This window comes from Chiloscyllium punctatum, unplaced genomic scaffold (genome assembly GCF_047496795.1).
Source record: "Chiloscyllium punctatum isolate Juve2018m unplaced genomic scaffold, sChiPun1.3 scaffold_319, whole genome shotgun sequence".
NCBI lineage: Eukaryota > Metazoa > Chordata > Chondrichthyes > Orectolobiformes > Hemiscylliidae > Chiloscyllium > Chiloscyllium punctatum.
This window is the reverse complement of record NW_027310053.1, coordinates 105,981-128,877: the sequence shown is the minus strand read 5'-3', so window position 1 is coordinate 128,877 and position 22,897 is coordinate 105,981. Positions and strand designations below refer to the sequence as shown.

Below are 22,897 nucleotides of genomic sequence, written 5' to 3'. Positions count from 1 at the left end.
TCGTGCTATTGTCCAAACAGTGCAAACCTTGGAAACCCTTTCAAATACTTTCGAAATTGCACCACGTTCGTTTCTGAATGTGTGATCTGTTCGTGCCTGAAGTGAAGCGACGCTGAAACACGAGTAATGAGAATTTTGATAGTCACGTTCTGTAAGACAGCGTGGCCGTGTGATCTACGGCTTTGGATTTACGTTTCAATCTCTATCGAATCGCAGGTTCGAATCCCACCGCTACCAGGGTCTCTGCTGTTTTGCTGCAGGCACATGAACGTTGAAGGCCCTGTACCTTTTAGTTGTTGTGTTTGCAGCTGCCCAGGCCTCTGATCCAGACTGACTCTGAAAACAGTGTGAGTCCTTGCAGTCCAAGCCTCCTCAACCCCTCTGCTTTCGGATATATGCATGGCCAGTTTCTGTGTCTCAAATAGTCAGCTCATTTGTCTGAAAGTTTGGTGGTTCGAGCCCTCCCTTCGCACTGAGCCTCAATTATTTCAGTTCAAGCATTGAGACCAACCATGTCCCGAGACTGCAACCACGAGAACTCACCCGAGTCTGCAGCTGGATGTGGCCCCAATCTCTCCAAGGCCCCGCTGCCAACAGAAAGCGGCTACTGCAGCTTCAATCAGCGGCTTCCTGCTCAGCCCTGGGACCCAGTACATGGAAAATCCTTCCCCAGGAACGGCTCTTCCCGTGTGAAAGAGACAACCATTCCACTTTTAATTGGAAACGGCTTCAGAGGATTGTTCCTGGTCTTGGAACGTTTCATAAACAAAACTCCTGTCTCGCAAATAAGAAGTGGGAAAAGTTGTTGGCAGGAAGAATAGAGAAAGCCTGGACTGTGAGGACTCTGTCTCGATATCCGAAAGCAGAGTGGTTGAGGAGAGTCCGACAGCAAGGACTCACACTGTTTTCAGACTCAGTCGGAATGAGTTGACCTGAGCAGCGGCAAACACAACAACGAAAACGCAGACGGCCTGCAGAGGATCTGCTATGCTCAGCTGCTTGCAGCGGAGCAACCGCTGGTAGCGGTGGGATTCGAACCCACGACTCCATAGAGACTGGAGCTTAAATCCAACGACTTAGACCACTCGGCCACGCTACCACAAAAGCGCAAAGCGCCAAAATCTCATTACTAGCGTTTCAGCATCGCTTCACTTCAGTCACGAACAGATCGCGCATTCAGGAACGAGCGTGGAACAATTTCGAAAATATTTGAAAGGGTTTCCAAGGTTTGCACTGTTTGGACAATAGCACGAAGCTGAATTGGCTTCGATAGTTTTCCCTGGAGCTTCAGGGCTGAGGAATGGCCTTACAGAATTTTATAAAGACATGAGGCAGACGGACAGAGAAAAGAGTCAGGGAGTAATTTTTCTCAAGGCGCATGAGTTCAAAGTGAGATAACATTGGTTTAATGTGAGAACAGTAACATTTAAAGGGGATGTGAGGGACACTTGTTTTGAACACAGACATTTCCGTGTGTACAGAATGAATTGTCATATTTAGTGTCAGAGACTGGTGCGCTCACAACATTTCAAAGGCATCTGAAAGGGTTCGGAGAGATAAGGGACAAATTTTGGCAAATATGGTTAGATTAATTTCGGTTATTTGTTTAGCAGTGGCAAGTTAGATAACAGGGTCTGTTTCCGTGCTTGGCAACTCTGAGACGCTCCAGAAGCTGACACCAGTTTGAATAGACCATTTGCTAAACAAAACGCGTGCTGATTGTTACTCAGCGCGTTTGGCTATTTTTCCTGGAGGGTGGAGTTTGGCCTGAAGAAAAATCCACACAAATTGTGTTACCCCCTCAGCACTCCAGCGAATCCAAAAACTGACAGCTCTTAGCGTGGAACAGAAGCAAAACAGAAAAGGCGGAACCATTGCCAGACACACTGGCATGCTGACTTTATGGAGTGCGATTCGTCTATGTCATGTACTGCAGCGAGACAATTCCAAACCGTGCTTCCAAACAGACTGGAGCTTGAATGCATTGTCAAGTCCTAGAAAGTGCTCAAGTAACATACAACAAAACAGAACAACAATGAACCATGAGAAGTGAAGATGACCAATTCCATTCTTGATGAAATTGGGTCAACAATGCGCTGGTACCTCCATCTGATGGAGAGGACCAATCCCCAGCCTCCCTGACCAGGACAGGAATGAAGGAAACCAGAGAGCTAGAACAACGTTTCACACCGTGATTGCCCACCGTTTCACCACAGCAACAAAAACCGGCGAGCAGATTCAGTGTAGGATCTGGTTTCACATCAGCAATGAAATATCAATCCCCACTCACTTTCAGGGAAAACGGTGCCCACCGTAAATTGTCTGGAATATGAATCCCCAGCACAGTCTGTTTGGGCCCCGGGTTATACTGCTGTACAGACTTTCATATGGACAAAGTCCTTTTCAAAGGGAGTGTTAGTGGCTGTCCATACGACAATGGCAGCTGTTGCCCTCACTCTCACTGCCGTTCCTGGCCGTGTACGGGTTGGTATCCTCACCTTGATCCTGGGGGTTCAGGGTACAATAATCTGCTGCAGAAAACCGGAGCGTTTAGGATCAGAAAGATGTGGAGTCCGTGTGCCTCCTGGAGTTGGTGTTGGAATGTTTGGCGGAGCTGGGAAGATGGTTTGCAGCATTTTCCTCACATTTCTGGGTGACATCCTCAGGGCTGCAGAGTCTGTTGTGAAGCGCTGCTGTCCTGGGGCAGTTGGAATTGATTTGGTTTCATTCCTGCTGCTTCCGGTTTTTGGGGTAAAGACTGGGTCCAGATGAATCTGTTTATTGATGGAATCCGCGGATGATTGCCCTGCTTCGAGAAATTCTCTGTCTGCCTTCTGTTTGCCCTGTCCTATTACTATTGTGCTGTTCTCACCAAACCTTGCCGTCTGGACGGATTGCTACTCGGGACAGCTGGTCCGTGACAATTCGGGACTGTCACACAATTTCTTTGCCAAGAATGGATATCCCCACGATTTCATTCCCAGATATCTGGCACACGAAATTCGCAACGAGGATATGCCACCAGGCAATTTGAAGAACAGGCACCCCTTTATAAAAATAAATTGCTGGGAACTGACAGTCAGACTCCTCTGAACACACTGGGTTACAACAGACACATAAACCGACAGCCTCACTCAGACAAAACTCCCCAGAACACAACACCCAATACCCATCATGTACAAACCTGGTTGTGTAGATTCCACGCAGCGACTGCATGAAACACTATATCGGAGAAACAGGCCGACAACGAGCGAGCTGCATTCACAAAGTTCAACTAACCCATAAACTCAACGGACGGCTGTTCCTTGGAGCTGTCCACAGGGCACTGAGTGTCTCGGATTCCGGGGCTTGGAACTTGGATCACATGACCGTCTGTGACACTGGTTACTTCCGGGTGTGACGTCACTCCTGATGGAACACATGGAACTCCCTATTGCTCATTGAGAAATACATCCAACATAGCAGCGCAGAGAAATATTTCTGTTGTGTTTCTGGTGCTGATCCTGACATGTCCTCTAGTGCTGAGCTTATTCTGTGTTGCCTGATGGATCGGTGCGTGTTTCCGTGATCGGATTGTGGGCAGTCATCTGCGGTTTAGCTGCAATAACGTGCGTTGGACACCCAGGTCCGCCTGTCTCTATTTTGTTTTTCACATATTATGCACCATTGCAACACAGTAAAGTATCAATTAATATTGGGAGATGGCATACAGAGGCGTGTGAAATGCAGAGGTTTTAGTGACACTTGTACAATGGTTAGAGATTACCTTCATTCCGGAGATAAGGATGCAGAATGTGTTTTGGAAGAGATTAGGAAGAGTGAGGAAAGAACTCACCGGCAGATGCAGTTTACAAGCCCACTCGCAGTAACCACAATGTGAAATAAAATGTACAAGAAATAAACACTGTGTGTGAGTGATAAAAGATAGCAATAAAAATGGGTGGGTTTAATTCCCCGCTCCCACCCCCGGTTCCATTGTAAAGGAAGTTTGGAGAACAATAATCAATAAATCACATATGTCCCGTATAACAACGAGAGCCATATCTTGGCTATCGATTACTTTACAGGTGACTTAGTCTCTGTCTTTTCTTGGAAACCATCTCTTTCATTGTGAGCATCAGAAAAGGCCATGTATTTTTGCCAGAAAACAAATGTTTCATATTTGTTTCATATCTAAGAACACTCAAATCAACAGCTCCCTTGGTCAACTCTACCGCCCACTTTAGCAAAGAAATCTGGCAAATTGACAGTTTGATTTTCCTTTCAATAAATAATTGTGACTCCGTGTGTCTGCAGTCATCTCTTCCTAACTTTGTGCTTTCCTTCGTTTACAGTGGGGTTTAGCATCTTCCAACTGACAGCAAAGATATTAGAGCAGTTGGAAGCATTTTCGCCTATCAAGTCGGCGGGTTTTCAATGAGATCACGGGCTGATTTGTTTAACCCTCAACTCCCCTTCTCAGCCTTATCTCCCTGGCCCTTTTATGCGAATTGACTAAATGTCTGTCTATCTCAGCCGTCAAAATACCTAGCCTTGAGGGCCCTCTGTTGGAAAGAATTCCACTGATTTGCTACCCTCTCATAGAGAGAATATCCTCCCCATCAGAGTCTTCAATGTTTGACCCCTTCCGCTGTGATGAGGCCCTCTAGTCCCACATTATCCTGGGTGTAAATCAGAGCAGAATGAACCCCTGAAGGTAGATCTACACTCTCTACTGCCAGCTGTGAGTACTTGAAAACATTTCATATTTTGATACCTGATTAACCAATTAGAGCTGATTTTTCACATTAGATTTGCCCATGGAGAGTCTTCTTCAAGAGCACTACAATGGCTGTAATTCAGCTGGCGGTGTAAGTGCTAGTCAAACACAAGGACACTCGGTGCACTGCTGTGTTTATGAAGCTCTCTGCACATGAAAATGGATCCTTCCCATCCCCTTTACCTCTCATCAATGTGGGTGTCATTCAACTTGATCTCCCAGCATCCTCCTCCGTTCTGAACCAAGAGAGGGTGACAGTGAATACTGGGGTCATGCAGCGGACGGGACAAGCCAAATACTGGTGTTTCAGGTTACAACTCTCCATTCTAGAAGAGATATTAAGCCACTTGTACGCAAGGGTATTCGGAGGCGAGTAATTAAGGCAATGGGTTATTAATCCATTAATGTGACCCCACGCAGGGTCAAATCCTGCCGACTCCATCTTGAACAACTTCCTGTCGGGCACATTCTCGCTCAGACTTCAGAAATCGCATGTCAGCAAAGCCAGGCCAGTTATTTGATTAGACAGAGGCTGGTCGAGTTCCTAATCAGAAATATACCACACTCCAACCGTTCTTTCTGTTTCTCTTTTCACAGATACTGCTGGACCCATCGAGCTCCTGCAGTATTCTTTGAATGTACTGCGCACACGTGCTGCTTTTCATTCGATTCCTTTAATCCCAGTCCCTCTGTTCACTGCCTCTGGTCAGGGGTAACACTTGGTCCTGCTCGTCAAAGTGCCCATGCCCACGGTTCCCACTCCCATCATTATAAACAGCCGCAGGAAATTGCCGGTTAACCATCTTTACTCCAAAGAGAAACTCACCAGCATTGGGAATCTCTCCACAAAACGGGACTTCTCATCCCTGGACACGGTGTAAGACAGAGGATTGTGAAGAGATTTTGGGAAAATATCGTCAGTTGGCAGGTGCACAAATGTTAAAGGCGCATCCCTTATAACACAGTTTCCAGCTTTGTGAATCTTCGGGAACTCTTTGGGAAATGGAATCAGAGGAGAATGAAGAAGGGTGAACTGTCGGGCTGAGCAGAAACAGTCAAGACACCTTCCACTTCTTGAAGAGGACGCCACATAAATTGATCGGAGACATTGAAAGAATTCTCGTTCCTGTACATGAGGAATACAAATCTCATCTGGACTCTAGATCAATGAAATAACTCGGGACCACACAAGACACTGGGAGGCTCGAAGGGAGATGGTCCCGGTTGGAGGAGAGCTGGTTCCCAGTGTCATGGGTGTGTCTGTAGTGGTTGGGATCAGACTGTTCCCATGTCGCCATAATGAATGTCCCAGTCTAAATTCTGGCAAAGTAAAACTGATAGAGGACAGTTGGCGTTCTGGGAAGGGTAGACTGAAGTGGGAAGTCAGTCACAGCCTGCTTTAGAGGATCGTGCAAGGTGTTAGGTTAGAAGTTTCACTGCATTCGACTGTTAAATAAAAGGTTCCTGGTTCAAGAGCCCCCAGGGCAACAGCGATGGTTGTTCTTGCTGCATCTGTTTTGGATGCTGCACAGTTTCGTGTGTCGAGTGGGGTCAGGAAAATGTTCTCCAAACGGAACCCTTTCGTGTGAGGAACCACAAAGAAGTTTCTGCATTGCTTTAATGGTTCATGTAAAGAACTGTGGATTCTTGGAATCTGAAGCAAAAACAGAAGCTGCTGTCGAATCTAACAGGTTTGGCAGGGCCTGTGGGAGATTACCGAGTTCTGATGAAGTTTAGAAATGTTGTCTCTGATTTTCTCTGCATAGATGCTGTAAGATCTGCTGAGTTTCTCATTCAATTCCTGTTCTTGGTTTTAAATGAATGTCCGTTCCATCTATCAGGATGATACAACCAGACCCACCATGGGCCAACATTTAACGCTTTTACAAACTGTGAAGTGATTGGATTCAAACCAACCCGATAATGATTCACTCTTTCTCAGCTCCACAATGAGAGACACCTGGAAAATGAAGAGAACAGTGTGGTTCTCTAATCGTCGATGCGTGTTTAAGGCAATGGACTTGAAATTCATTTAGCTTTACCCTCACAGCCTGGAATCCTACTGGTTGCGATTCAGTAATGTCAACAAATAAAAAGGGAGATTTCACCCTATCTTCATCTTTCACATACAAAACACAGGAGACAGGAAAAAAGACATTTCAGACAGGTTGGGAATGGGGGCAATCTCCAACCCTCTGTCTTTCAGGGTACAACACGCAGAAATCCCCAAAGAAAGGTGAGAAACTATGAATTGAACAATTCCATCCCAACTTTGTTGGAGCGACGACTCAACCGTTGGAAAACGAGATGAAAACAGTCAGGGGCCAGTCTTCGACTGGTGCAGACTTGATGGCCCGAAGGGCCTTTTCTGTGCTGCAGACCTCTTTGACCACCTGCGGTGAGCTGGTCGGAGAAACTGGCGGATGTGAAGCATATGGAACGGGACTAATCCTGAGCCCTCTGTTTGTTTCCATCTGTGGGTAAATATGAGGTGGAGTTCCTCGGCGGTGATACAACATAATGTGACCATGTCCAACTTCAGTCCCATTGTTGGGTCATTTAAGGTCACAGGGAGAATCCCATTTAGATTCGCCCTGGTAACATCAGAAACGCAGGTTTATGGGAACTGGGACTAGAATAGATGGAAGTCCAATGACCCGCACTGCAGATGGGCCGAAAGGTCATTTCCACGCTGTAAAAATCGGAAGAAAGGGAGAAACTAATCTGCAGCTAAAATGATCACAGATGAAAAGACAAAAGAGGTTTCATGATGAAAACACACAGTGCCTTTTCTTTTTGCTTTCCCTGTTCGCCTCCTGGTGAGGATTCAGTTTTCTCACTGTTGCAGCAAGTGGAGTTTTCCTCGTACCATTAATCGTGGGGACAGCCTTCCCGAAGCAGGGAATTAGATTAGCTTACTTACCGTGTGGAAACAGGCCCTTCGGCCCAACAAGTCCACACCGCCCCGCCGAAGCGTAACCCACCCATACCCCTACATCTACCCCTTACCTAACACTACGGGCAATTTAGCCTGGCCAATTCACCTGACCTGCACATCTTTGGAATGTGGGAGGAAACCGGAGCACCCGGAGGAAACCCATGCAGACACGGGGAGAACGTGCAAACTCCGCACAGAGAGTCGCCTGAGGCGGGAATTGAACCCGGGTCTCTGGCGCTGTGAGGAATGAAGTATGGAGCTGACGATTGATCAAGTGTTGTCCCATACTTACTGCTGAGTAACTTTAAACAAAGCACTGTGAATGCAGGAAACCTGAATCAGAAACGGAAATTGACAGAGAAACTCGGCAGACTTGGCAGCATCTGTGGAGAGAAACAGGTTTAATGTTTTAGATCGATGGAACCAGACTAGTTATGTATTTTATTGTTTTAATGCCAGAGTAATTGTCAGTTTACTTCGCAAATCAGCATATTTATCAGAATATTATATTAGCCGAGAAATGTCAACTTTCTGAATGTCAACCGACCTTTCCGGGTGTAATGCTGATTCTGTTGCCTTGAGCTGGTGAAACACAGACCTTAAATTGTTCTTTTTTATTCCACTTTCTGTCAGTGAGCACCCATTTTAAATGGAGAGTTTCTATTTTCAGGGTCTCCCTTAATATGCGTCTCTACTCGTCTATCATTTCCTCTGTGTATCCGCCTCACTCTCTTCCACATGCTCCCACTCTCTGTCTATCAATATCCCTTATTTTCCATTTCTGCTCTTTGAAAAGTCTGACATTCGGAGATAGTTTGAGAGTAGACCTACTGACGGGCTTTCCCCGCCCCTGGGTAGAGTGTGTAGAACTGTCCTCACATTCTCCGGGTAGAGTCTATGTCACTGAGGCCTGTGGTAAGGTGACATTTCTTCACTCAAAATATGATGAGCTTTTACAATTCTTAATAGAATTCATAATCCACCAAACAAAAACACTTTCACCCCAATTATACGATTGAAGTGAAGTCTTTGCTTCAATTGAACGAATGAATGGTGACAGCAGAAAAGGAGGGGTATCATCTTGCAGTGTGTGTGCCATTGCCACAACATTGCTGGGATATCTGCAGTGTCTCCTGCCTCACCTCGTTATTCCCAACAAAGTGAGAAGGAGGGACAATTAAATTGGAATTTAAAAGATAGAGCGTTGACTGGTGGGGCCACAGGAGGCGGTAGGACGTGGGAACATGAAATCCCAATGGGCTGAGCGCAAACACCAGAAGGATTCTGAGCCTTCTCTTTCGGTGTGGTGGATCAACAAAATGGCATTTACGGGATGGTTAAGTAACGAACCATCAATATACAGGACATGCAACGCCAGGATTTGACACCGTCCTGGTCTGGTTATTACCAGGCGCTTTAACTAATTAATCCACGGAGACAGCGCAGACACTGCTCTTCAAATCCCGATCTGCAGTTCATTAACTATTCAATCAGCGTAACTCGGACATTTGTTTCGGGTTGAAAGTTACTCAGTGAGAATTTAAATCAGCTTCCTCTTATACAGAAAAGAATAGTTCACAGCTGGACATTCCCCAGTGAAAATGCACAGAAAGAGGCAATCTCTTCTTGCATTGGGTTCAAACTGATCCCTCCATCTTCATTAAACTGACAGGATAAAGAGGATGTGTTCATCCTCCTGGAGCCCATGAACTGCGTTAATATGTACAGAGGGAATATCCCCCCAAGAGAACAGGGTCATTGTGGTGAATGGATCAGGAGTGTTGTGTGAGTCAGTACAAACAGTGGGCAGTATAGGCTGATCTTTTAGTTCTAACATTGAGCCTTGCTCCACCAGCTCCTCTCTCACTTACTGATTCAAGCCTTCCAGTCGTATTCACCTTTCATTTTATTTCAATCACCGCGCTCCACGGAATCACTTCTCTCGATCACTTGCAGGTGTCCACCTTGAAACCGTCGGGGTCGCACGGTGGATCAGTGGTTAACACTGCAGCTCACAGCACTAGGGTCTCAAGTTCAACTCCAGCCTCCGGCCACTGTCTGTATGGAGTTTGCACATTCTCCCCGTGACTGCGTGGGCTTCGTTCCGCAGTTCAAAGATGTGTAGTTTAGGGTGAATTGGTCATGTTGAATTGCCAAAAGTATTTGGTGCATTCGCGAGAAGGAAATGGGTCTGGGTGGGTTATTGTCTGGAGGGACAGTGATGGGCTGAAGGGTCTGTTTCCACGCGATAGTGAATCTAATGACCCTGTTCGAAACTCGATGAGATAGGAATCACTGTCCATCCCTATTTACTCCAGAGATTGAGATGTTGAGTTACTTTACAGAACCCTGGAAGAACTCAAGGTACAGCCATGATACTGTTAGGGAGGGAGTTCCAGGATCTAGACCCAAAAGCACTGTATGTGCAGCGAGATATTTCCAACTCAGAAAGGCGAGTTCAGAGATGGGTGATTTGTGGTTACAGTTCTCTCATGTATCTATTGCTATTGTCCTTTTAGATAGATGTAAACAATCACTGGGTTGGTCTGGGTCGGTGTTCTGTGAGGAAGCAGGAGTTAGTGTTCAATCAGATAACTCGCAAGAAGATAAAAAAAATTTCATTTCCTGAGTGGGAATTGTATCCCGGTCTGGGCAGTACAAACTCAGACTCCGAACCAGTGACCCTACTGAAGCTGGCAGTAACACTTGTGACCTGATCTGTCCAGAATCTGTGCATGATCTTCACGTCATCATCTTCTTCAGCAGCAATGTTTCTCTCTCTAAGTTTCCAAACAATTCATATTGCTGCCCTGGTTTCAATGTGAAGAAAGCGGAACTGTGCTAACCTGATTTACTGCAGGAAGGTACAGAACAGTTTGATACTAACAGCGGCTCGTTTTGAGGCGTTGATCTGCGGTGATGGGGCGGCCCCAATAAAGCCTTTGTTCAAATCGTCTGATTCCAAATTCCATGTTGGAAATGACCAGAGGATTCTCGCTGAATTTGTTCAGGATCTTGACTGGAATTGACACTAAATCCAAGTATGAAAGTACATGTCCGTGGAGTGCATCATAAGATAGCGTAGTGACTGTGAATAAAATGCTGGAGACGTCCAGCAGAAGAACAGGAGACACAGAAGCAGGTACCTGAGGACAAATGTATTTGCTTTGCCATTGACGGGCCGTGTTACACAAAGTGGATTATCTTTGCTGGTTGATCACCTTATGAATGTTATTTCCCAGATCTCCATGTTTACATCACATACGGAAAGGTGTCCAGCGTGTGTGTGTGTGTGCATCCGGATAGTGAAACAATAGATAAAACATCTGACTTTGAATCAGACGATTGTAGGTTTACATCCTACATGTCTCGAGTGTAACGTGTTAGTTCAGCCAATTGTATGTTGTAAGTTGCTATTTTCTTAGGTTCTTTCGAGCTGCAGGGATTGGATCAGTGTGTATTCAAATGGAATGTTGCTTTTGGTTCCATTACAGCTCAATGTCAGACAGGTGTATGGCTGGTCCTGTTTTGTCAGGTTCTGAGGATCTGAATGGTTTGGATCAGTGTGATGTCGAATTTAAAACTTGCATTTAGGTCTATTGTCCATTTTAAATTCCAGTTCAGCTCAACATCTCTCATTGCCTGTCAAACTGGCGAGTGTTCCATCTAAAGCTGCCTTTGTCAGAGAAGCTTTTTTGTGGACCAGAGAAGCACAAGGAGCTGGTATGATCCTGAGACCTCTGTTCCTCTCGGGATATGTTTCTGTGTGTCTCCCTCTGTGGGTGAAAATGAGGTTCAGGTCCTCAAGGTGGTTACGACACAGTGTGACCATGTCAGACCTCAGTCCCATTGTCGTGTAAACGCGTTTAAGTTCACAGTGAGAATCGCATTGATATTTGCTCTGGAAACATCACGACACATAACATTTTGAGCCAAAACTAGAAACTGGGACTGGAATACATGGATGCCTGATGAGCTGCAATGTACGATGGGCCGAACGGTCTCTTCCCACTCTGTGAAAGCTCGAAGGCAAGGAGGACCTAATCTGCAGCAAGACTAATCAGAAATGAAAAGGCAAAAGTGTTTTCATTCTGAACAAATGCAAGGCTGCCTTCTGCCTTCCCTTGTAGTCTAGTAACCAGCTTTTGGCGCTCTCGCCGCCGTGACACGGGTTCTATTCCCGGTCAAGGAATGCGAGCTTTGTTCTGCACACACATCGTGGTAAGAATATTTCTGACCACTTTTCCAAAACTGGCAGAAAATCGCTTTTGTGTCAAGCGTTTTAAAGTTGAACAGAAAACCAAGAGATGCAGATGTTGGATATCTGAACCAAAAACAAGAATTGACGTGCAAACTGAATAGTCCTGGCAACATCTGTGGGGAGAAACAGAGACAATGATTCACAACGACAGAACCAGATTAGTTCTTCATTTCTAGACCACAATGCTGGGATAATGGTCAGTTTTATCGGTCGAATTAGGATAGTTATCAAAATCCTTTTTTTTGCCAATTAGCAGCCATGTCGACCTGAGAATTGGTTTGTTCAGTGTCTCCCTCAAGATGGGTCTCTAATTTTCTGTCTTTATCTCTGTGTATCTCCCTCACTCTTTATCATATTCTTTGACCCTTTATTTGCCAATATCCCTCATTCCCCATTCCAACTCTATGAAAAGCCTGACGTTCTGGGATAGTTGGAGAAAGGAGCTTCTGAGAGGTTTCCTGGAACCTGGCAGGAGTCTGTAAAACTTGGCTCACATTCACCGGATAATACGTCTGCCACTTGGATGTGATACGTGGAGCTATTTCTTCCTCAAAATATTGTAACCCTTTCGAAATTAAAGTTGCATTCCTTATCCAATTGGAAAAAAAAACCTACAACTATAGGAGAACATGGAAGATTTGATAGAAAAACTCAGTAGGACAGTGGAGAGAAACAGAGTTAATGCTTCATATCGGCAGAGCGAGGTTACTTCGACATTTCTGGATTATATTTTTGGTAAAATGATCAGTTTTCGCTGTCAGGATATTTACCAAAATCTTTCATGAGTTTATAACCGTCAATGGTGAAAATTCAAAATGACTTTGTTGGCTGTAAGAATCCTTCCGTTGCCCGGAGCTGGTGAAAGGCTGTGCTTAATAGTTACCTTTTTATTCCTATTTGTTTCTGTCAGTCAGCAGCCATGTCGATTGGAGAATTGGTCCTTTCAGTATCTCCCTCAATATGTGTCTCCATATTTCTTTCTTTCTCTGTGAATGTACCTGACCCTCTTTCATATTCTCGGACTCTCGGTCTGTCCATATTCCTCATTTCCCATTTCTGCTCTTTGAAAAGTCTGACATTCGGAGACAAATTGAGAGTGGACCAGCTAACAGGCTTTCTGTCCCCTCGGTAGGATGTGTGGGATTGGGCTCACATTCTCCGAATAATGTGTCTGGCACTTATGCCTGAGGTGAGGAGTCATTCCTTCCTCCAAATATTATGATCCTTTCGAGTTCAAAATGGACTTCATAATCCACAAGAAAAGAAACCGCAATCACAGTTCAAACCACAACGACAGGCGTGCAATGAAGAATTTCCTATTGGTGTGAAATGAATGAACGTTGACAGCAGAGAATTAGGGTGAACAGCCTGCGCCATTACTGCAACATTCACCGGCGAGTCTGCCATGTCTCCTGGCTCACCTCGTTATTCCCAACAAACTGGAAATGAACGGGGCGTAATAACGGGCTTTGTGGGCGGCACGGTGGCACAGTGGTTAGCACTGCTGCCTCACAGCGCCAGAGATCCGGGTTCAATTCTCGCTTCAGGCGACTAACTGTGTGGAGTTTGCACGTTCTCCCCGTGTCTGCGTGTGTTTCCTCCGGGTGCTCCGGTTTCCTCCCACAGTCCAAAGATGTGCAGGTCAGGTGAATTGGCCATGCTAAATTGCCCGTAGTTTTAGGTAAGGGGAAGATGTAGGGGTATGGGTGGGTTACGCTTCGGTGGGGCGGTGTGGACTTGTTGGGCCGAAGGGCCTGTTTCCACACTGTAAGTAATCTCATCTAATCTAAAAGGAGGAGTAGAAGCAGAAGTTCTTGTCAAACACAGGAAGGAAAGTCCAGATTGAATTAATAGTTCGGAAGAAACAATATCCCCTGGAGGAACTAAACCAGGGAGAAGACCAGGATCACCAAAACAGGCTGACACTCAAACAGGACGCATGGTTGAATGATGAGCAACACTGACTTGGGAGATGTTGAAACAACCATGCATTTGGTAAAATACACAGGCACCACTACGATTTGACATCTTGGTGGGCTGTTCATGATGTGGGCAAGTTCACAAACTGAGGCACGGCACCACACCACAAGTGGTTTTCTCATCACAATTCCTTAACCAATTGATAACAGGAACTCGGAATTGTGTTTTCTGTATTAATGTTCCTCAGTGAGAATTGCATTCAGCCCCCACTTTTGCAAAGACAGTTTATGGCTGAACGTTCTGCACTGAAATTGTACAGAAAAAGACAATCTCCTCTTCCATTGGCTTCAAACTGATATGTTCAACTGTTTAAACTGATAGGATAAAGAGAATGTATTCATCCTCTCGGGGCCCATTATTCTGTTAATATACACAGGGAGCCTCACAAAAAGAGGAACAGGGTCATTGTGCTAAACTGACCTGAACTGCGTGTGAGTTAGTGTCAACAATATGGAGTAAAGATTTGGAGGTGCCGGTGTTGGACTGGGGTGGACAAAATTAAATAATCACACAACATCAGGTTAGAGTCCAACAGGTTTATTTGATAGTACTAGCTTTTGTAGCGCTGTTCCTTCATGGAGCATAACATCATACGACACAGAATTTATTGTAAAGGATTACAGAGTGATGCCACTGAAATGACATATTTAAAAGTAAAAGTGCACTGTCTTTTCAGTTTGTATACTTTTAGAAATATCATGTTAGATTTTGGAAACGATATGTAAAAATTGCTAACTTCCCAGGTAAATCTTTAACAATAGATGCCCACTCAGCTCAGATTCAGCCTTGAAGGTGTGAGGTTGAAATCTGCCTGTGTCCAAATGTTCTGTCGTGGTAGAAGCTGGGGGCACCCGGCCTCATGGCTTTCAAGATGTATTTGATATCGGCAGTGTGGTTCACACATCGGGTCCCATTGCCTAATCTGGTGGGACATCCTGGTGTGTTGGCTGTGTGTACCTTCGGTAGGTAGTAGAAGTCTCCTGTATGAGATGTACGTGGTATGAGGTTGATGGAACTCTGAAAGAGTGCATTTCAGAGATTAGAGCAGAGTGGTGCTGGAAAAGCACAGCAGGTCAGGCAGCATCCGAGGAGCAGGAAAATCGATGTTTTGGGCAAATGTCATTCATTAGGATTTGGAGGTGACGAGCACAGAAACAGACCCTCCATTCCAGCTCGTCCCTGCTGACCAGATAACCGAAATTAATCTAGCTATATTTACCAACATTTGTCCCTAAACCCTCCAAACCATCCCTGTTTACATCCCATCCAGATGCCATTGAAATACAAACATATAGATGTACTGCATGGAAACAGACCCATTTTTTGATTGCACCAAATAAAGCAGCAGGAGCAGCGACACTGCTTCCTCCTTTATTATAGAAAATAAAGGAGCTGGAGCAGCGTCACCGCTTCCTCCTGTATTCTAGAAAATGAAGGAGCCGGAGAAGCGTCACTGCTTCCTCCTGTATTATAGAAAATAAAGGAGCTGGAGCAGCGTCTCTGCTTCCTCCTGTATTATAGAAAATAAAGGAGCCGGAGCAGCGTCACTGCTTCGTCCTGTATTATAGAAATTAAAGGAGCTGAAGCAGAGTCACTGCTTCCTCCTGTATTACAGAAAATAAAGGAGCTGGAGCAGCGTCACTGCTTCCTCCTGTATTATAGAAAATAAAGGAGCTGGAGCAGCGTCACTGCTTCCTCCTGTATTATAGAAAATAAAGGAGCTGGAGCAGCGTCTCTGCTTCCTCCTGTATTATAGAAAATAAAGGAGCCGGAGCAGCGTCACTGCTTCGTCCTGTATTATAGAAATTAAAGGAGCTGAAGCAGAGTCACTGCTTCCTCCTGTATTACAGAAAATAAAGGAGCTGGAGCAGCGTCACTGCTTCCTCCTGTATTATAGAAAATAAAGGAGCTGGAGCAGCGTCACCGCTTCCTCCTGTATTATAGAAAATAAAGGAGCTGGAGCAGCGTCACTGCTTCTTCCTGTATTATAGAAAATAAAGGAGTTGGAGCAACGTCTCTGCTTCCTCCTGTATTATAGAAAATAAAGGAGCTGGAGCAGCATCACTGCTTCCTCCTGTATTATAGAAAATAAAGGAGCTGGAGCAGCGTCACTGGTTCCTCCTGTATTATAGAAAATAAAGGAGCTGGAACAGCGTCACTGCTTCCTCCTGTATTATTGAAAATAAAGGAGCTGGAGCAGCGTCTCTGCTTCCTCCTGTATTATAGAAAATAAAGGAGCTGGAGCAGCGTCACTGCTTCCTTCTGTATAATCGAAAATAAAGGAGCTGGAGCAGCGTCACTGCTTCCTCTTGTTTTATAGAAAATAAAGGAGCTGGAGCAGCGTCACTGTTTCCTCCTGGATTATAGAAAATAAAGGAGCTGGAGCAGCGTCACTGCTTCCTCTTGTATTATAGAAAATACAGGAGCTGGAGCAGATCCCTGCTTCCTCCTGTATTATAGAAAATAAAGGAGCTGGAGCAGCGTCACTGCTTCCTCCTGTATTATAGAAAATAAAGGAGCTGGAGCAGCGTCACTGCTTCCTTCTGTATAATCGAAAATAAAGGAGCTGGAGCAGCGTCACTGCTTCCTCTTGTTTTATAGAAAATAAAGGAGCTGGAGCAGCGTCACTGTTTCCTCCTGTATTATAGAAAATAAAGGAGCTGGAGCAGCGTCACTGCTTCCTCTTGTATTATAGAAAATACAGGAGCTGGAGCAGATCCCTGCTTCCTCCTGTATTATAGAAAATAAAGGAGCCGGAGCAGCGTAACTGCTTCTTCCTGTATTATAGAAATTAAAGGAGCTGGAGCAGCGTCACTGCTTCCTCCTGTATTATAGAAAATAAAGGAGCTGGAGCAGCGTCACTGCTTCCTCCTGTATTATAGAAAATAAAGGAGCCGGAGAAGCGTCACTGCTTCCTCCTGTATTCTAGAAAATGAAGGAGCTGGAGCAGCGTCACTGCTTCCTCCTGTATTATAGAAAATAAAGGAGCTGGAGCAGCGTCACCGCTTCCTCCTGTATTACAGAAAATAAAGGAGCCGGAGAAGCGTCACTGCTTCCTCCTGTATTCTAGAAAATGAAGGAGCTGGAGCAGCGTCACTGCTTCCTCCTGTATTATAGAAAATAAAGGAGCTGGAGCAGAGTCACCGCTTCCTCTTGTATTATAGAAAATAAAGAAGCTGGAGCAGCGTCACTGCTTCCTCCGGTATTATAGAAAATAAAGGAACTGGAGCAGGGTCACTGCTACCTTCTGTGTTATAGAAAATAAAGGAGCTGGAGCAGCGTCACTGCTTCTTCCTGTATTATAGAAAATAAAGGAGTTGGAGCAACGTCTCTGCTTCCCTTGTGTTATAGAAAATAACGGAGCTGGAGCAGCGTCACTGCTTCCTCCAGTATTATAGAAAATATAGGAGCTGGAGCATCGTCACTGCTTCCTCCTGTATTATAGAAAATAAAGGAGCTGCAGCAGCGTCACTGCTTCCTCCTGTATTATAGAAAATTAAGGAGCTGGAGCAGCGTCACTGCTTCCTCCTGTATTATAGAAAATAAAGGAGCTGGAGCAGCGTCACTGCTTCCTCCTGTATTATAGAAAATAAAGGAGCTGGAGCAGTGTCGCTGCTTCCTCCTGTATTATAGAAAATATAGGAGCTGGAGCAGAGTCGCTGCTTCCTGCTGTATTATAGAAAATAAAGGAGCTGGAGCAGCGTCACTGCTTCCTCCTGTATTATAGAAAATAAAGGAACTGGAGCAGCGTCTCTGCTTCCTCCTGTATTATAGAAAATAAAGGAGCCGGAGCAGCGTCACTGCTAAGTCCTGTATTATAGAAATTAAAGGAGCTGAAGCAGAGTCACTGCTTCCTCCTGTATTACAGAAAATAAAGGAGCTGGAGCAGCGTCACTGCTTCCTCCTGTATTATAGAAAATAAAGGAGCTGGAGCAGCGTCACTGCTTCCTGCTGCATTATCGAAAATAAAGGAGCTGGAGCAGCGTCTCTGCTTCCTCCTGTATTATAGAAAATAAAGGAGCTGGAGCAGCGTCTCAGCTTACTCCTGTATTATAGACAATAAAGGAGCTGGAGCAGCGTCACTGCTTCCTCCTGTATTATAGAAAATAAAGGAGCTGGAGCATAGTCACTGCTTCCTCCTGTATTATAGAAAATAAAGGAACTGGAGCAGGGTCACTGCTACCTTCTGTGTTATAGAAAATAAAGGAGCTGGAACAGCGTCTCTGCTTCCTCCTGTATTATAGAAAATAAAGGAGTTGGAGCAACGTCTCTGCTTCCCTTGTGTTATAGAAAATAACGGAGCTGGAGCAGCGTCACTGCTTCCTCCTGTATTATAGAAAATTTAGGAGCTGGAGCATCGTCACTGCTACCTTCTGTATTATAGAAAATAAAGGAGCTGGAGCAGCGTCACTGCTTCCTCCTGTATTATAGAAAACAAAGGAGCTGGAGCAGCGTCACTGCTTCTTCCTGTATTATAGAAAATAAAGGAGTTGGAGCAACGTCTCTGCTTCCACTTGTATGAAAGAAAATAACTGAGCTGTAGTAGCGTCACTGCTTCCTCCTGTATTATAGAAAATAAAGGAGCTGGAGCAGCGTCACTGCTTCCTCCTGTATTACCGAAAATAAAGGAGTCGGAGCAGCGTCACTGCTTCCTCCTGTATTATGGAAAATAAAGGAGCTGGAGCAGCGTCACTGCTTCTCTCTGTATTATAGAAAATAAAAGAGCTGGAGCAGCGTCACTGCTTCCTCCTGTATTATAGAAAATAAAGGAGCTGGAGCAGCGTCACTGCTTCCTCCTGTATTATAAAAATAAAGGAGCTGGAGCAGCGTCACTGCTTCCTCCTGTATTATAGAAAATATAGGAGCTGGAGCAGCGTCTCTGCTTCCTCCTGTATTATAGAAAATAAATTAACTGGATCGGAGTCACTGCTTCCTCCTGATTTATAGAAAATAAAGGAGCTGGAGCAGCGTCACTGCTTCCTCCTGTATTATAGAAAAGAAAGGAGCTGGAGCAGCGTCACTGCTTCCTCCTGTATTATAGAAAGTAAAGGAGCTGGAGCAGCGTCTCTCCTTCCTCCTGTATTATAGACAATAAAGGAGCTGGAGCAGCGTCACTGCTTCCTCCTGTATTATAGAAAATAAAGGAGCTGGAGCAGCGTCACTGCTTCCTCCTGTATTATAGAAAATAAAGGAGCTGGAGCAGCGTCTCTGCTTCCTCCTGTATTATAGAAAATAAAGGAGCTGGAGCAGCGTCACTGCTTCCTTCTGTATTATACAAAATAAAGGAGCTGAAGCAGAGTCACTGCTTCCTCCTGTATTACAGAAAATAAAGGAGCTGGAGCAGCGTCACTGCTTCCTCCTGTATTATAGAAAATAAAGGAGCTGGAGCATCGTCACTGCTACCTTCTGTATTATAGAAAACAAAGGAGCTGGAGCAGCGTCACTGCTTCTTCCTGTATTATAGAAAATAAAGGAGTTGGAGCAACGTCTCTGCTTCCACTTGTATGAAAGAAAATAACTGAGCTGGAGTAGCGTCACTGCTTCCTCCTGTATTATAGAAAATAAAGGAGCTGGAGCAGCGTCACTGCTTCCTCCTGTATTATCGAAAATAACGGAGCCGGAGCAGCATCACTGCTTCCTCCTGTATTATGGAAAATAAAGGAGCTGGAGCAGCGTCACTGCTTCTCTCTGTATTATAGAAAATAAAAGAGCTGGAGCAGCGTCACTGCTTCCTCATGTATTATAGAAAATAAATTAACTGGAGCGGAGTCACTGCTTCCTCCTGATTTATAGAAAATAAAGGAGCTGGAGCAGAGTCACTGCTTCCTCCTGTATTATAGAAAGTAAAGGAGCTGGAGCAGCGTCTCTCCTTCCTCCTGTATTATAGAAAATAAAGGAGCTGGAGCAGCGTCACTGCTTCCTCCTGTATTATAGAAAATAAAGGAGCTGGAGCAGCGTCTCTGCTTCCTCCTGTATTATAGAAAATAAAGGAGCTGAAGCAGAGTCACTGCTTCCTTCTGTATTACAGAAAATAAAGGAGCTGGAGCAGCGTCACTGCTTCCTCCTGTATTATAGACAATAAAGGAGCTGAAGCAGAGTCACTGCTTCCTCCTGTATTACAGAAAATAAAGGAGCTGGAGCAGCGTCACTGCTTCCTCCTGTATTATAGAAAATAAAGGAGCTGGAGCAGCGTCTCTGCTTCCTCCTGTATTATAGAAAATAAAGGAGCTGAAGCAGAGTCACTGCTTCCTCCTGTATTACAGAAAATAAAGGAGCTGGAGCAGCGTCACTGCTTCCTCCTGTATTATAGAAAATAAAGGAGCTGGCGCAGAGTCACTGCTTCCTCCTGTGTTATAGAAAATAAAGGAGCTGGAGCAGCGTCGCTGCTTCCTCCTGTATTATAGAAAATAAAGGAGCTGGAGCATCGTCACTGCTTCCTCCAGTATTATAGAAAATAAATTAACTGGAGCGGAGTCACTGCTCCCTCCTGATTTATAGACAATAAAGGAGCTGGAGCAGCGTCACTGCTTCCTCCTGTATTATAGAAGATAAAGGAGATGGAGCAGTGTCTCTGCTTCCTCCTGTATTATAGAAAATAAAGGAGCTGGAGCAGCGTCACTGCTTCCTCCTGTATTATAGAAATTAAAGGAGCTGGAGCAGCGTCACTGCTTCCTCCTGTATTATAGAAAATAAAGGAGCTGGAGCAGCGTCACTGCTTCCTCCTTTATTATGGAAAATAAAGGAGCTGGAGCAGCGTCACTGCTTCTTCCTTTATTATAGAAAATAAAGGAGTTGGAGCAACGTCTCTGCTTCCCCTTGTATGAAAGAAAATAACTGAGCTGGAGTAGCGTCACTGCTTCCTCCTGTATTATAGAAAATAAAGGAGCCGGAGCAGCGTCACTGCTTCCTCCTGTATTATGGAAAATAAAGGAGCTGGAGTAGCGTCTCTGCTTCCTCCTGTATGAAAGACAATAAAGGAGCTGGAGCAGCGTCACTGCTTCCTCCTGTATTATAGAAAATAAAGGAGCTGGAGCAGCGTCACTGCTTCCTCCTGTATTATAGAAAATAAAGGAGCTGGAGCAGCGTCACCGCTTCCTCCTGTATTATAGAAAATAAAGGAGCCGGAGAAGCGTCACTGCTTTCTCCTGTATTCTAGAAAATGAAGGAGCTGGAGAAGCGCCACTGCTTCCTCCTGTATTATAGAAAATAAAGGAGCTGGAGCAGAGTCACCGCTTCATCTTGTATTATAGAAAATAAAGGAGCTGGAGCATAGTCACTGCTTCCTCCTGTATTATAGAAAATAAAGGAACTGGAGCAGGGTCACTGCTACCTTCTGTGTTATAGAAAATAAAGGAGCTGGAGCAGCGTCACTGCTTCTTCCTGTATTATAGAAAATAAAGGAGTTGGAGCAACGTCTCTGCTTCCCTTGTGTTGTAGAAAATAACGGAGCTGGAGCAGCGTCACTGCTTCCTCCTGTATTATAGAAAATATAGGAGCTGGAGCATCGTCACTGCTTCCTCCGGTATTATAGAAAATACAGGAGCTGGAGCAGCGTCACTGCTTCCTCCTGTATTATAGAAAATAAAGGAGCTGGAGCAGCGTCTCTGCTTCCTCCTGTATTATAGAAAATACAGGAGCTGGAGCAGCGTCACTGCTTCCCCCTGTATTATAGAAAATAAAGGAGCCGGAGCAGCGTCACTGCTTCGTCCTGTATTATAGAAAATAAAGGAGCTGAAGCAGAGTCACTGCTTCCTCCTGTATTACAGAAAATAAAGGAGCTGGAGCAGCGTCACTGCTTCCTCCTGTATTATAGAAAATAAAGGAGCTGGAGCAGCGTCTCTGCTTCCTCCTGTATTATAGAAAATACAGGAGCTGGAGCAGCGTCACTGCTTCCCCCTGTATTATAGAAAATAAAGGAGCCGGAGCAGCGTCACTGCTTCCCCTTGTATTATAGAAAATAAAGGAGCTGGAGCAGCGTCACTGCTTCCTCCTGTATTACAGAAAATAAAGGAGCTGGAGCAGCGTCACTGCTTCCTCCTGTATTATAGAAAATAAAGGAGCTGGAGCAGCGTCACTGCTTCCTCCTGTATTATAGAAAATAAAGGAGCTGAAGCAGAGTCACTGCTTCCTCCTGTATTACAGAAAATAAAGGAGCTGGAGCAGCGTCACTGCTTCCTCCTGTATTATAGAAAATAAAGGAGCTGGAGCAGCGTCACTGCTTCCTCCTGTATTATAGAAAATAAAGGAGCTGGAGCAGCGTCTCTGCTTCCTCCTGTATTATAGAAAATAAAGGAGACGGTGCAGCGTCTCTGCTTCCTCCTGTATTATAGAAAATAAAGGAGCCGGTGCAGCGTCACTGCTTCCTCCTGTATTATAGAAAATAAAGGAGCTGGAGCAGCGTCACTGCTTCCTCCTGTATTACAGAAAATAAAGGAGCTGGAGCAGCGTCACTGCTTCCTCCTGTATTACAGAAAATAAAGGAGCTGGAGCAGCGTCACTGCTTCCTCCGGTATTTTAGAAATTAAAGGAGCTGGAGCAGGGTCACTGCTTCCTCCCGTATTACAGAAAATAAAGGAGCTGGAGCAGCGTCACTGCTTCCTCCTGTATTACAGAAAATAAAGGAGCTGGAGCAGCGTCACTGCTTCCTCCGGTATTTTAGAAATTAAAGGAGCTGGAGCAGTGTCACTGCTTCCTCCTGTATTATAGAAAATAAAGGAGCTGGAGCAGCGTCACTGCTTCTTCCTGTATTATAGAAAATAAAGGAGTTGGAGCAACGTCTCTGCTTCCTCCTGTTTTATAGACAATAAAGGAGCTGGAGCAGCGTCTCTGCTTCCTCCTGTATTATAGATAATAAAGGAGCTGGAGCAGCGTCACTGCTTCCTCTTGTTTTGTAGAAAATAAAGGAGCTGGAGCAGCGTCACTGCTTCCTCCTGTATTATAGAAAATAAAGGAGCTGGAG

General features: G+C 45.0%; 1 non-coding gene across 1 annotated transcript; it reads right to left on the bottom strand.

Moving 5' to 3' along the window:
- Positions 1 to 1,017: 1,017 nt before the first annotated feature.
- Positions 1,018 to 1,099, bottom strand: trnal-uaa (transfer RNA leucine (anticodon UAA)). Its single transcript has one exon. It is a non-coding gene; the product is annotated as a tRNA-Leu (tRNA).
- Between the last annotated feature and the right edge of the window lie 21,798 nt (positions 1,100 to 22,897).